Genomic DNA, 13,084 nt, shown 5'->3' on the forward strand with positions numbered 1-13,084 from the left:
TCTCGGCCCTGGCGGCCCATCATTTTCATACTTCCCACTTAATGGGGTGTCTTTAGGCAGTCAACGCAACACAGCCACAATTAAACACAAGAAGACATAATGGGACTTTGTCTTTCCACAGGGCTTTCATTCTGAAAGCTCGGGCAGTTTTCCGAGCCTGGGGAAGCCCCCTGATACTCCTTTTTGAGATGGGTAAATTGAGGTCCTGCTGAGGAAGAGAACCAGCGCCGGGCTACTGGGCAAGAACTTGTTTCTGAAGGTCCATCTGGCTCCCTCCTTGGTTATGTCTACCAGGCTTCAACAAGAAGCTTAGCTTTTTTTTTTTTTCCTTCCAGAAAAGTCCTCAGGATTCACTGTACCTTCTTTGAGATGGTCAGAGTGGGGCTAAGCCCATCTCCCCAGCTTTGTGAGCAGGGGGAACTGAGTGGGGCCTGACAAGATGGACGGTGAGGTAGAAAGGGCATGCACTGCCCTTCTTCACTACCTCACTGTACCTGGTACAAGGCAGAGTTCTGGGCCTGGCTTGGCCACCAACTTGCTGTGTGACTTTGGACAAGCTATTTGCCCTCGCTGGGTTTCAGTTTCCCTGCTTGTAAAATGAGGGGGTTGGAGCAGATGCTCACAGTCAGTACTTCTCAAATCTTAATGTGCACTGAATCACCTAGGGATCTTGTTAAAATGCAGATTCTGATTCAGCAGGTCCGGGGTGGGGCCTGACTCCCTGCATTGCTAGCAAGGAACCAGGCGATGCCGACGCTGTGGGGTCTCAGACCACACTTGACGTAACAAGTCTCAGGACAGCTCACTCAACCATGGTCTGCTAAATGCCACCGTCTCTGTTACTGTGTTCCCTAGGGTGCTGTTTGAAGAACAAGACTCCCTGTTTGGTACAAGAGCACCTGATAGGCTCTAAAGCGATGTACAAATAAATGTTTTTTTAAAAGATCACCAAAACTCTGATTAAGACTTGATATTTGGAGCCAAGCGACTTGGCTCAAGACCAGTACTTGTCACAGCTACGGACCTCTTAGGTGAACGCTTCATTTATCTGAGCCTGTGAAATGGGGGGAAGTACCTCCCTCACAGGCTTGTTATAAAGATGAAATAAAAGAAGATCTTTGAGAGAAATAAGAGCATGGAAGAGCCGCACAAAGAAGGCACTGGGCCATCCTTCCTCCTCTCGACCCTGCTCTCATTTACAAGTTGGGAATAATCAGGGGGGAGTCTGCTACTTCCACCCTGTTCTTTCCCCTCTTATCCTGGAGTCCAACCTGCCAGGTCATGATAAAATGTCCAGCTAGTCCTCAAAGTCTCCGCAGGTCCCACCCAGGCTCCTCTGCTTCCCTACTGCGCTGAGGTGGGACCACCTGCTCTTCCAGATCCCCAGACAGTGCACATGTCTCCACTTGGAACCGCTGGGGGGACCTGAGTGAGGCCTGGAGGTGGGGGGTTTGGGCGGGAGGGAGGCCAGTTGGCTCAGGTCAGGGGGGATCTGCATTTCATTTCCCTTGGGAAACTGCCTGCCGCCTGAAGGTGCGTGGGTTTGGCAAGAGCAGCGGTCGGTCTCCATGGTGATGTGGTTTGTGGGTGTAAGCGGGCAGCGGGTACCACAGTGCCACTGGATGCTGGGGGCGTGCTCAGGGCTCCTACCCACGTCTCCCAGGCCTAGATAACGGGACTTCCCCCGGCAGCAGCTTTTCCTCTCTGCACCCCACCTCTGCATCCCCCCCTACCCTAGCACGAGCACCTTGTAGGGTGGGCGCCGTGACAAGCCAGAAGCAGCAGTATGCAGCCCTCGGAGAGGTTGCCAGGTGTCAACTCTCTCCCGAACCCATGCAGTGAAGTCTGGTTATGTCTAAACAGAACAATTACCCTAATTGCTGTTTGTGCTGATTATACCGTCATCATTGGTCTGACAATAGGAGAAGCATTATTCACCCCAACTGGCCATGGAATAGCAGCCCACTGTGAGCCAGAGCCGGGGCCATGGAAGATCCCTGACCGAGCTGCGATGCCCAGCCCAGTCCTGTACAAAGCCAGAGCCGCTCTGCACCATGCTCCAAGCCTTTAGGATCTCTGACCCTGAGGAGGAGCGTTCTTAGTTTCTAGGTATGAAGGTGTAGGTTTGCCAATGTGTAACGTGTACAGAATATGCTCAAATGTGCAAAAAGGGGAAACAAGTAAATTAGCTTATTGTTTTATATCTGATCCCATGGAATTCCCGGGCCCCCTTTCGGATTTTGATGATGGTGGAAAATCTCTAACAGAAAACAAACCGAACTGCCCATTTAAGGTAACTGGGGTGCTAATTTAGAATAAGGTCTTTTGTATTCATTCACAGTTATCTGGGGGAGTGAACCATTCAAAATCAAAATTCCCCATCTCCCAGGGCTGATCCTGTCCATTTCAAGGGTGCCCCGGTGGCACCTTTGAGATCCTGGAGAGTGAGGTGTGCACACTGCCCTCTGCCTTCAGTTTGCAGCTCCATCTGTCCTGTCTGAGGCCAAGCCCTGGGGTTGCTCCCGAGGAGCGTGGCCGTCTCCCTTGCTGGCCAGATCCTATCCTATGCCAGCTCCCACTGGCCCTGAAGATGCCCTGAGTCCTGGCCATGACAAAAACTCCATCCCAGCCTGGGTGCACCACCCTGCTGCCTTTTGGCTGCTTTGCCCACTGCAGCCGTGACTCCTTGGCATGTCTTTCAGTCCAGACTCTCAGATCCTTTGGCAGGACCTTCTGGGTGTCCCGCATGCCTCATAAAGGTGGTGAGGAGCCAGGGGGCAAGAGCACAGGACCATCTCTCTAGATAACCCCCTCGGTCATTCAAATATGCTGCCCTGTCCCTTTTCATATGTGGCCCCATGGGGACTTGGCTTTCCCGACGGGCTTGCCATTTTCTGGCCTATATGCTAAGAAGCTAAGAGCAAGACTCCTGCATGGGGATCCCCACCAAACCTCTCTGCGTGTTCACAGCCCCAACTTGCACTTCTTCCCTCCCTTGTCTGGAACCTGAAGGTGGGGGAAGGGTAGGACTTTCATGTCTCCCTGCCCTGCTCCCTCTCCCAGGCCACAGAAGGGGTTTCTCATATCTCCTCCTGTTGGGTGGAAGCTTCTTTACATCATTCCCTTTTCTATACTCCTCCCTGGGCAATAAGCCTTCTGGATTTGTCTAATCACAGAAGAACTACAGGGAAAGGAAGAAAAACAACAACTCTGGATTATATCAGGAGAGATTTGAAACCCAGCAACAACATTACCCACAAAACGCATGGCAACCAGGGATAGAGGAACGCCTGAGACTGGGAGCCAGAAGGACTGGTTTGGGACCCAGCACGGCTTCCTCCTTCCTCTGCTTTTTGTAGGCAGGAAGAGCACAGAAAGACAGGGATGTGGGAGCAGTGTGGGGAAACTGGGGGTGGGGGTGGAGTTGGGACAGCTCTTGGGAGTTCTTATGTACCATGCAAAGGTACCTAGGAGCCACGGAAGAGTATTGGGACGATGGGAGTTCCAGCCCTTTTTTGAGAACACCTCCCCCCTCCAATGCACATGGGTACAGCAGCAGCAGTGGGGCTCCCAGGTGCCCTGCTTCTAAGGTGTGATGCATCTCGGCGCCAGGCTGCAACCGTTGGTGCAACCTCACCTCATCTGCTCCAAACATAGTAGCCCTGACAGTGAGCCTCTCTGGGTGGTGAGGACCCACGTGTCCATGGTGTTGACCCACAAGCAGAGAACCTCAGTGCACAGAGAGACACACACAGGGGAGAGAAGAGGGAAGAAATGAGCGTTTCAGTGGACTCCTAGGCCCTGATTCAGGTCACCTTGCAACGTCCTCCTGGTGGGCTCCATGACAACCAATAATGGACTGTTTTGAGCAGGAGAGGGGCCTGGTCCACGGAGAATAAAACCAATGATGACAGCACCCCCATTTACCAGGTGATGCCACTCATTGTGGCTCACAGCCAGTGTCCACCCTCTCCCAGACGCTTCCTGCGGACACGTCCCTGGGAATAAACCTCTGTGAATAATGAATCATCCTGGGATCCAGACTTGGGGGTACAGGGGAGTACAGGGGACTCTGATAGTGATGGGAGGAAGGACCCGATGACCTGTTAGGCCCTTCTTGTCCCAGAGCCTCCCATCCTAAAGGAATAGCTCTGCTGGTGGTGTCAGGTCACAGCAGATGTGGGTTAGCTCTCCCCGACCCTCTCTTGGAGCTTCTACTGCTGAGGCTGCCAGGTCAGGTCTCCCCAGGGAAGATGGGCTTCTAACAGAGACAGCAGGCTGCCAAGGAGACGGTCCTGTACCAGCAGAAAGAGGAAAATGGTGCTCCTGGACACAGCCCCCTGGCCTTGGGAAGACTCTGGTCATTCCACAGACTCCCTCAGCTGCCCAGTTTCTTGTCATTAATCAAGTCTCTTTGCTCTGATCCTATTGAGCCATTGGTTCTTAAACTAGAGAGCCAAAGAATCATCTGGAAGTACTTCTTTTAAAAGGCACATTTTAGGAACCCACCCAAGTCTGGGGCAAGGCCTAGGAATCTGAATTTTAAAGAGACCTCTAGGTCCAGCTAATATTTTGTGTGCATTAAAAAAACCGCAGATAAAATAGACATAACATAAAATTTACCACTTGGACCATTTTAAAATGCACAGATCTATGTCAGCAAGTGCATCCATTGCTGTGCAACCATCATCATCATCATCATCCATCTCCAGAACCACTTCATCACCCCAAACAGAGATTCTGTGCCCATTAAACATGAACTCCCTCTCCCCCCGCCCACCCCCTTCACCCCTGCAACCATCCTACTGCCCGTCTCTCCTAATTTGACTATTCTGGGTCCTGTAAGTGGAATCATATGATATTTGTACTTTTGTGACTGGCTTGTTTCACTTAGCCTATTGTCTTCCAGGTTCATCCATGTTGGAGCAGGTGTTGGAATTTGCTTCCTTACTAAGGCTGAATAATATTCCATTGTATGTATATACTACCTTTTGTTTATCTGTGCATCTGTGGATGGACACATGAGTTGCTTCCACCTTCTGGATTGTGGATTGTGGATAACGCCGCTTTGAGCATGGGTGTGCAAATATCCATTGGAGTCCCTGCTTTCAATTCCTTTGGGTCTCTACCCAGACCCCACACTCACTCTAACTCTGCTAGTTCATCCATTTTGTTCCCATTTTCTAGAACACCTGTTTGGGTTTCTGTCTTCCAAGTCCCATCATATTTCTCTTGCCTCTTCTAAAACTACTCACACTTCTTGAGAGCCAACCCGGGAGGCAGGGGAAGAGCATAGACTTTGGGGCTGGACTGGGTGGCTTTGTGTTCCTGTCTCAGAAGTTCATCAGGCTGTGTCCTTGGACTAGTTACCTAACTTCTCTGAACTTCAGTTTTCTCATCTATAAAAGGAAACTAATGAAAACTCACTTGCAGGACAGTTTTGAGAGGATTAAGTGTAAAGATAAGTGTAAAGTGCCTGGCACTTAATAAATGGTGGCTTTTGTTGGAATTACTCAAGAAAGGCTTTCTCGACAGGGTGGATCTGGGTGGAGGAACTTTGCAAAGAAAACTCTGTGCTTAGAGAAGGTGGGATGAGCCAAATCCCTCCCCACAGTGAAAGAACCCCAAGATTTTTGCTCCTATAAAATTAATTAGTGGCAGGCAAACTCTTGGAACTTAGCAGGCGATGTTTTCTGAGTCACCTCAATTTCTCTTGCTATAATTTAAACACATTTTCTCTAGTTTTGTCCCCAATAAACTTTCAGAACTGCCATGGGGAATCCTCTGTCAGTATAAAACACTCTTTCAGGACTTGAGAACGTAATATAGCTCCAACCGCTCATCATTCTAGTCAGAGCTCAGACATCTAGTTGTGTGTGTGCGGGTCCAGCTGTATAGCAGCGAACAGAGAAGAGTGAAGTATGGCCCTTAACTCTGGGATGCCACAGGCACGAGGGCAAGATTTACATGCATGAGGCAATCCAGGGAGCCGCACAAGACTAATGTGATTCATCCGTTTTATATCAAAGCTAATAGAGGGTGTGGACAGAGCTGCTCATGTTAACATAAGCAATATGGAAAAGAAATAGCACAGCAACTCTGAAAATCTACTATGGGGGCAGGGAGATAGGAAGGAAGGAACTCAGCATGAAAACGTTAGGTGAGGAATCCCTCCTGGAAGAAAATCAAAACTGAAAACAGAAACATAGTCCTCACTAGTGTTTCATGTTTGGGGAGCATGTTAATGCAACATTCAAAGGCTAGATAATAATAAAACTGAATGAGATGAAAAGAGGTTGCAGGGTTAGGAAAACAAAGTGAGAACTAAATACAATTACTAATCTAATGAATGATTTAGAAACAATAACACAGAAGACTAAAAATAGAATGGTACAAAAGAAAGGCTTGAATCCATTGTAATCAACGCAAAGAAAAAGACAGAGATAAAAACAATTAGAGAGAAGATAATAGGTTTGGAGGACAAAAAAAGAAATAAATGAAGATCAGCTAATATAAGAATAATTAATATCCCTGAAGTAGAGAACTATACAAAAGAAATAGAAAAGATATTTAGGGCTATTTTTTAAAAGATTTTATTTATTTATTTGTCAGAGAGAAAGAGAGCAAGCAGTGAGCGGGGGGGGAGGGGCAGAGGGAGAGAGAGAAGCAGGTCTCCTCTCCCCCCAGCAAGGAATCTGATGCAGGACTTGATCCCAGGACCCTGGGATCATGACCTGAGCCAAAGGTGGATGCTTCACCAACCGAGCCACCCAGGCATCCCTATTTGGGGCTATTGTACAGAAAAGTGTTCCTTTAAATAAAGGAAGGATTGAGTTTGCTGAGACAAAGGGCACATGGCATTCCAGGAAAAATAGAAGGAGAATGGTCAACACCGAGACACATCCTGTTTAAGTTACTGAACTTCAAAGTGTAGAGAATTGTTCAGGCATTCAGGCAGGAAAAAAAAAAAAAAAACAAGTCATTACAAGAGGGAAAAACCCAGGTTAGCCTCAGACTTCTTCACATTCAACGCCAGAAGACCAGGAAGTAATGGTCACAAAATCCGGAGGGACAGAAAGCATGACCCACAGACAGTACACCAGGTAAGTCTAAAGGCAACAGGTATCTTTAGACGTGAGAACCTGTCTTGAAGATGTGACAGTAAGAGGCAGAAAGCCATGAATGATTCAAGCTAAAGAACTCAAAAGTAAAGAAGCCAAAGAAAGGATGGGTGGTGAGCATTATATCCAGTTAAAAATAGAGTTGCAGAATATAAACATTTAAAACTCCCAACAAAATGAAAATTGTGTAAGCAACAAAAATCAGGATGTGGGAAAAGTGGAGGGATGAAGTGCAGGGTGCTTATCATCCCGTCTTTCATAGCAGAATCAGCCGCACTGTCTCTAATGAAAGCATAATTTTAAAAAATCAATGACGACAACCTTTTTTAAGTTTGAAAAATAATTCATTTTCTTATATGTAGAAGCACTTTATAAGTACGAATGTCTCTTGTGGTTAAGAAACATTTAACCAAGATACAATAATGCCTTGTTTTATTTTCCATTTTATTTCCTGTTATATGTAAGTACACATAAACGTAACATTTCTTATATTTTAAAAGCATGCAATATGTGATCCCATTCTTATTTTTTTTTGATCCCCTTCTTAGATAATTATTTCTGTTTGTCTAGCATCTACCTACCATTCTATTTGTATCTGTGCTTAGAGATGTCAGGACTGATGTTCGGCAAATATTTATGTTGGTTATTTCTGGGTGGTAGGATCTGGGGTGAGTGAGTACATTCTTCTATGCAGATGTCAGTGCTGTTTGAATTTTTATAACAAGCATGTGCCATTTTGGCAGAAATCATCAAAAGCATTACTTAGGAACACAGACAGAAAGCTGAAAGTGATTGTAGCCAAAAATCAGTCCTAGAGCAGAAGCTGTAGGTCCTGCAGCCTGCTGTGGGTTGGATGCACTGGATCCTTCCATGAACTCCATCTACGTGTCTGGTGACAGGATGGGCAAGAGACAGGAGGAGCTTTCTTGGAGGAGGTCAGCTTTGAGCTGGACCTTGAAGAACAGGCAGTTTGGGAGAGCATCTGTTTTTCCGGACACATCATGGATTATCTTATTTAACCTTTCTGGGTCTGTGGGGTAGATAGTATCATCTCCATTTTTTGGGTGAGGAAACAGACCAGGCAGAGAAGTGAGGGGATAACATGGTAGGCAGAGTACAAAGCACAGGTACAAAGCACAGGGTAGACTGGGGACTCAGGAAGCCAGCTGGCCGTGCTCGGACCTGGCCTTCCCAGGGCAGAGGCAGAGCAGAACTCTGAGGGAAAGTTGTTCTGGGCAGAGTAAGAAGGTCCCATAGAAAGAATCTGAGGAAGGACCTTGTGACTATGTGTGTGAACACAACAGGAAGTGCCCTCAAAGCATAATGGCAATGAGATTGGACAGGGAAGAGAACAATGATTGGTGTCATCCCATGTCCCTACAAACAGGGCCCCGAGCTCTGGGACCTGCTCCCAGTAGCAGTGGGCTGTGTCTGGTTTAGGTTGAGTTCCTCGATGGAGATTTCCCAGGCTCAGGAGAGGAGGGGGCCAGGAAGACTGAAGCCATAAAGCAGGCAAAGGTCAGGGTGGTGACTACATCCACCCAAACCTGCAGGGCATGGAGACTCAGCTCTCTACTGGGGTCATGCTCTCAGAGGCCATAAATGGCTCCTTTGCCTCCCAAAAGGTCATTAAGTCATTAATTACATAGCGAGTGGCAATAAAATGGTCTCAGGCTTCTTTGTCTTCTCCAGAGCCCAGGGCCTTGTGATCTGAAAACTAAGGGCTCTGTTTTGAGCCAGCTGCCTTGCTGTATCTGGACTTCAGCAGCCCAGTGGAAACTGGTCATTGCCTGGATAGCAAAACAGTCATGGCCTAGGAGTCTTAGCCTCTAGGTCCAGCCCCACTACTCACTGCTGGACAACCATGATGAAGCCATTCAGCCTTCTCCCCATACATGGCAGGGGCTGTTTGTAAGCTCAGACTCATAGAGGGACTCAGATTGTCCTCTGAGAACATTCATCCTACCTCCCATCATCACTTCGACCTTTGAAGCTCATCCCTTCCCTTCCCATGGATGGAATTCCCAAACCCAACTCCCACCTCCAGGACTCGAAACCACCACATGGGACAAGCTAGAGGTTAAGAGTCCAGACTTTGAAGTCCAATAAATTTTATTTGAATCATGGCTCTGCCACATATTAAGCATGTGACCTAGGCTGGCTTCATCAACCTTGTCAGAGCCTCAGTTTCCTGACATAAAATAGAGATAATATTATCTACCCCAAAAAATGTCATGACGATTAAATGGAATGGCACAAATAATGTGCCGGATATACACTGGATGCATCACCCGTCTGCTGGCCCCTTTTCTCCATGTCGTGCTTGCTGATTTCCTTCCCACTCCAGATGCCTACTCAGATCTATATTCCAGCTGGTGGCTCGGATCATCAGGTGTCCTCCCTGGGCTGTTTCTTCACCAGCACTGATAGGCTGCCAGTCTAGTATAATGACTAGGCCTCTAACCGTTGGACCTCATTCACAGGCCCGGAGGTCGGCCAGTCAGGTGGGTAGAGCTGGGCTGTATGCAGCGCAGAGCCCTAGGGTTCCAGACAGGACAGGGAACCACCAACAGACACATTGAGATCATGGTGGTCCAACAAATAGAATGCAAACCACGTATGTAATTTAAATTCTTCTAGTGATTGCATTTAAAAAAGTAAAAAGAGACAGGTGAAATTAATTTTAATAATATATTTTATTTGACACAATATATCCAAAATATTACTTCAACATGCGATTGATATAAAAATCATTGAGATATTTTAGCCTTCTTTTTCTCATATGAAGTATTCGAGATCTGCACTCTATGGTCAGGTGTGGTATTGGACAGCACAGATTTTCAAGCTAGAGACACAAAGAGTATTAAGGCCAGGAGACTGGTCTGGACAAAGGAAATAATAAAACATGCATTTATTTATCCATTCATTCATTCGACAACCATGAGCTCCTCCCCCTGACCTTTGTCAGGTTCTGCGCAGGAGGCCCCTGGGTGGTGTGACTCCCTGTCCTGGCCCCCGAGCCCGACAGCCATTCTGTCACATTCCTCCCCACCCCCCATCTTCCCTGGCCCTACTTGCCCATTCCCAGGGGCAGCTCTAGGCTAAATGGTGAGGCATCGAGCCCAACTGTGGGTCCCATTCCTGCCAACTTGGCTCTCAGCAGGTCCCCTACCTGGGGGAAGGGAAAGGAAGGGAGAGGAAGGGGCAAGGAAAAGGGCCCTCTGGATCTCTGTCCCTGAGGGGATTTGGGAACAACAGGATCCAGCCCCAAATTTTCTCCCCACAATTTCACTTAACACATTTAATGGGGCAGCCCAGTGATAGGCATCAGGAAGGGTGGTAAGTAGGCCTGCACAGCCTCTGCCCTAACAGAGCTTCTACTTCAGAGAGGAGCAGACTTGCTTGGTGCTCATGAGGCTTCATGCTTGTCTGGAAAGAGCTGGAGACCCAGACCTCCAGAGAGGTCTGAAGAGCCCCTTGCCTCCTGGCTTGTCTTGCCCAAAGAGCAGCTGGGCTCAGAAATCCAGCCCTGTGCTTCCTACCTGTCACTCTCGATGTCTTGATGTCCTCAGTCCACCAGGACCCCAGGACCCACTCCCCTCCATGGCCACCAGCAGTCCAACCTAGGGCAGCTGGTCTACCAGGTCACAGAAGGCCTGAAAGAAGCTACATTCCCACCTTCTGCTGTCCTGAGGATAGGAAAGCACAACAGTCAAACTTCCTGGTGACAGTAGTTCCCTGAGCAAAGAATTCCCCCATTTCTGCCATGACACAGACTCTCTGCTTCATGCCTGGCATGTTTGCTGAGTGACTGTTGGGTGATGTAAATCTCCCAGCACAACAGAGATGACTGTCTGGATTCTTCCAGAAGAATCAGGATTCTTCTACCCTGCTGGACTCCTCATCATGACCTGATATTCCTGGAGGGAACAAGTTGTGTAATCCCAAGCGGATTCCTCTGTACTTTCTGAGCAAACTTCGTGTCTGTAAAACGGGGTAGTAACAACCCCTTTGTGGGATGGTCATGAGAAATAAAGAGGTCATGGATATAAAGACTTACAGCACACAGTGAGTGCTTAATCAATGGTTGGTCACTTCCTCTCCTTCTTTTCTGCAAGGGAGAGCCTGGCTGCCACATCTCCCCCTTCACAGTAAGGGGGTATCTCAGGGTGACCTGGGATCCATGTGTCTCTGTCTGGAGCAGGCTCTATCACCAGGGACTTCGAAGTGTGAAAGGAACCCAAGAATCTCGCTGGGGCCACCTGGAGCTTCTGTGGGAAGGGGAGAGGGCTTTTCTTGGTGGCTGGGGTTCTGAACCCTTCATGCCCAAGTCTGAGTGACTCTACTTCTATCTGCTTAATGTATTAGGATTTCAAATATCATTATTTGAAAAGATATTTTTGGTGCCACAAAAGGTTGAGGCCCCTTCTTTATAATGTCCTCATTTTAGAGACTAGGGAATTAGGCCTTGCCCCAGTCATAGCACGAACAAGGTACAGGGTCTAGCCCTGAAGCTAAAGCTTTCATGGCTACAAGGGGGCTAACTCCAGCCGGAGCAGGTGCTGCTAACACAGGAGCCCCGCTGCCTCCCAAGGCCGGAGTGGGCTGGCCTCCCCCAGGCAGTGTTCAAACTCAAGCCTCAGCTGTCAGTTCCCCCAGAACAGGCAGGGCATTCAGCTCCCTGGCTCCCCACCTTCCTGGATCTTGTGGGCCTCGGCAGGAACCACACAGGGAGTAAGGGAACCCTTGAGCTGTGGACAGAACTCAGAGGCAGGGAGCAAAGAGACCATGGTGAGTAGACTTAGCCTAGACCCTATAAGCTCAGTGGGGCTCTTCCAAGCCCACAACCAGGGCACCCAGAGACCCCCCTTTACTAGAGAGAGGGTGTGAGGGGTCCCTTTGTACAGAGTAGATAAGCCAATGTGGAAAAGCCTTCCCACGTACAAACCTGTACCTGGTGCCCGGTGCAAGGGAGACACAAAGATGATCGTGACACAGGCAATGCCCACAGGTGACTCTTCACCGTAAGGAGCTCTCAGGGGGGCTGCGGATGTGCTAATCCTGATTTGTATACATTTATCGAAACTCATCAAAATGTACCCTGGAGGTCTGTGCATTTGACTGTATGTAACACACCTCGATAGCTAAAACCAAGGTATTGAGAGAGACAGACTCAGAGGGAGGGAAACGATGAATGGGGGCCAGCAGACAGGAACATGCCCTCTTTACAAAGGTAGCCTGAGACAGGATGGCATGGGGCAATGGGTGTGGCTCCCAGTTGGAGCAGGGGCCCTGGGAGGGGTGAGACGGAGTCTCTGGCTGGAAGGCAGGGCTGGACACACCCATCTCCGTGTGCACATTTCCCCCAGAACCTGCTCTCCTCAGGTCTTGCTCAGTTCTGAGACCCGGTCCACGTTAACTCCCCTCCTGGTCCCTTTCCTGTCTTCGGCCCCACCCTCAAGGCTTGGTTGGGGGAATTGGGGGAGCCAGCTTCATTTCCCTCCAGTCCACGGCTGGTCTCCCTCCTCCAGAGGGCCAGGGTCCCAGGCCTACTGCCCAGGGAGAGGGGCTCTGGGAGCACTCCAGGATCTGCGGCTCCCCAGATGACAGGGTGTGAGCTGTCAGCGGCTTGGGGAGGCAGGCTGGGAGCCATGTCTCATCGCTTGGGAAGCCGGGTGCAAGCGTGGACAGCTCCCCTGACGCAGGCGGCGGGTGGGGGGGGGTGGCAGGTGCTGCTGCCAGGGGAACAGTGGGCCCCCACCCTGGCCAGCCCCCCCAGACCTGGGGGTGGGGGAAGTCCCCCAGTGAGCGGTCCATGCACCCAGCACCCTTTACCCAGGGGGCCAGAGCCTACACCTGGGCCTGGCCTCTAGTGGGGCAGGGGCAGCCTTGCCTGGGAGTACGCGGGCTCCTGACAGCTCCCAGGGCAAGGCCAGGGTGGGGGGTGGGTGGTGGGTGGGGAG

Source organism: Zalophus californianus, chromosome 10 (genome assembly GCF_009762305.2).
Source record: "Zalophus californianus isolate mZalCal1 chromosome 10, mZalCal1.pri.v2, whole genome shotgun sequence".
Classification (NCBI taxonomy): Eukaryota; Metazoa; Chordata; class Mammalia; order Carnivora; family Otariidae; genus Zalophus; species Zalophus californianus.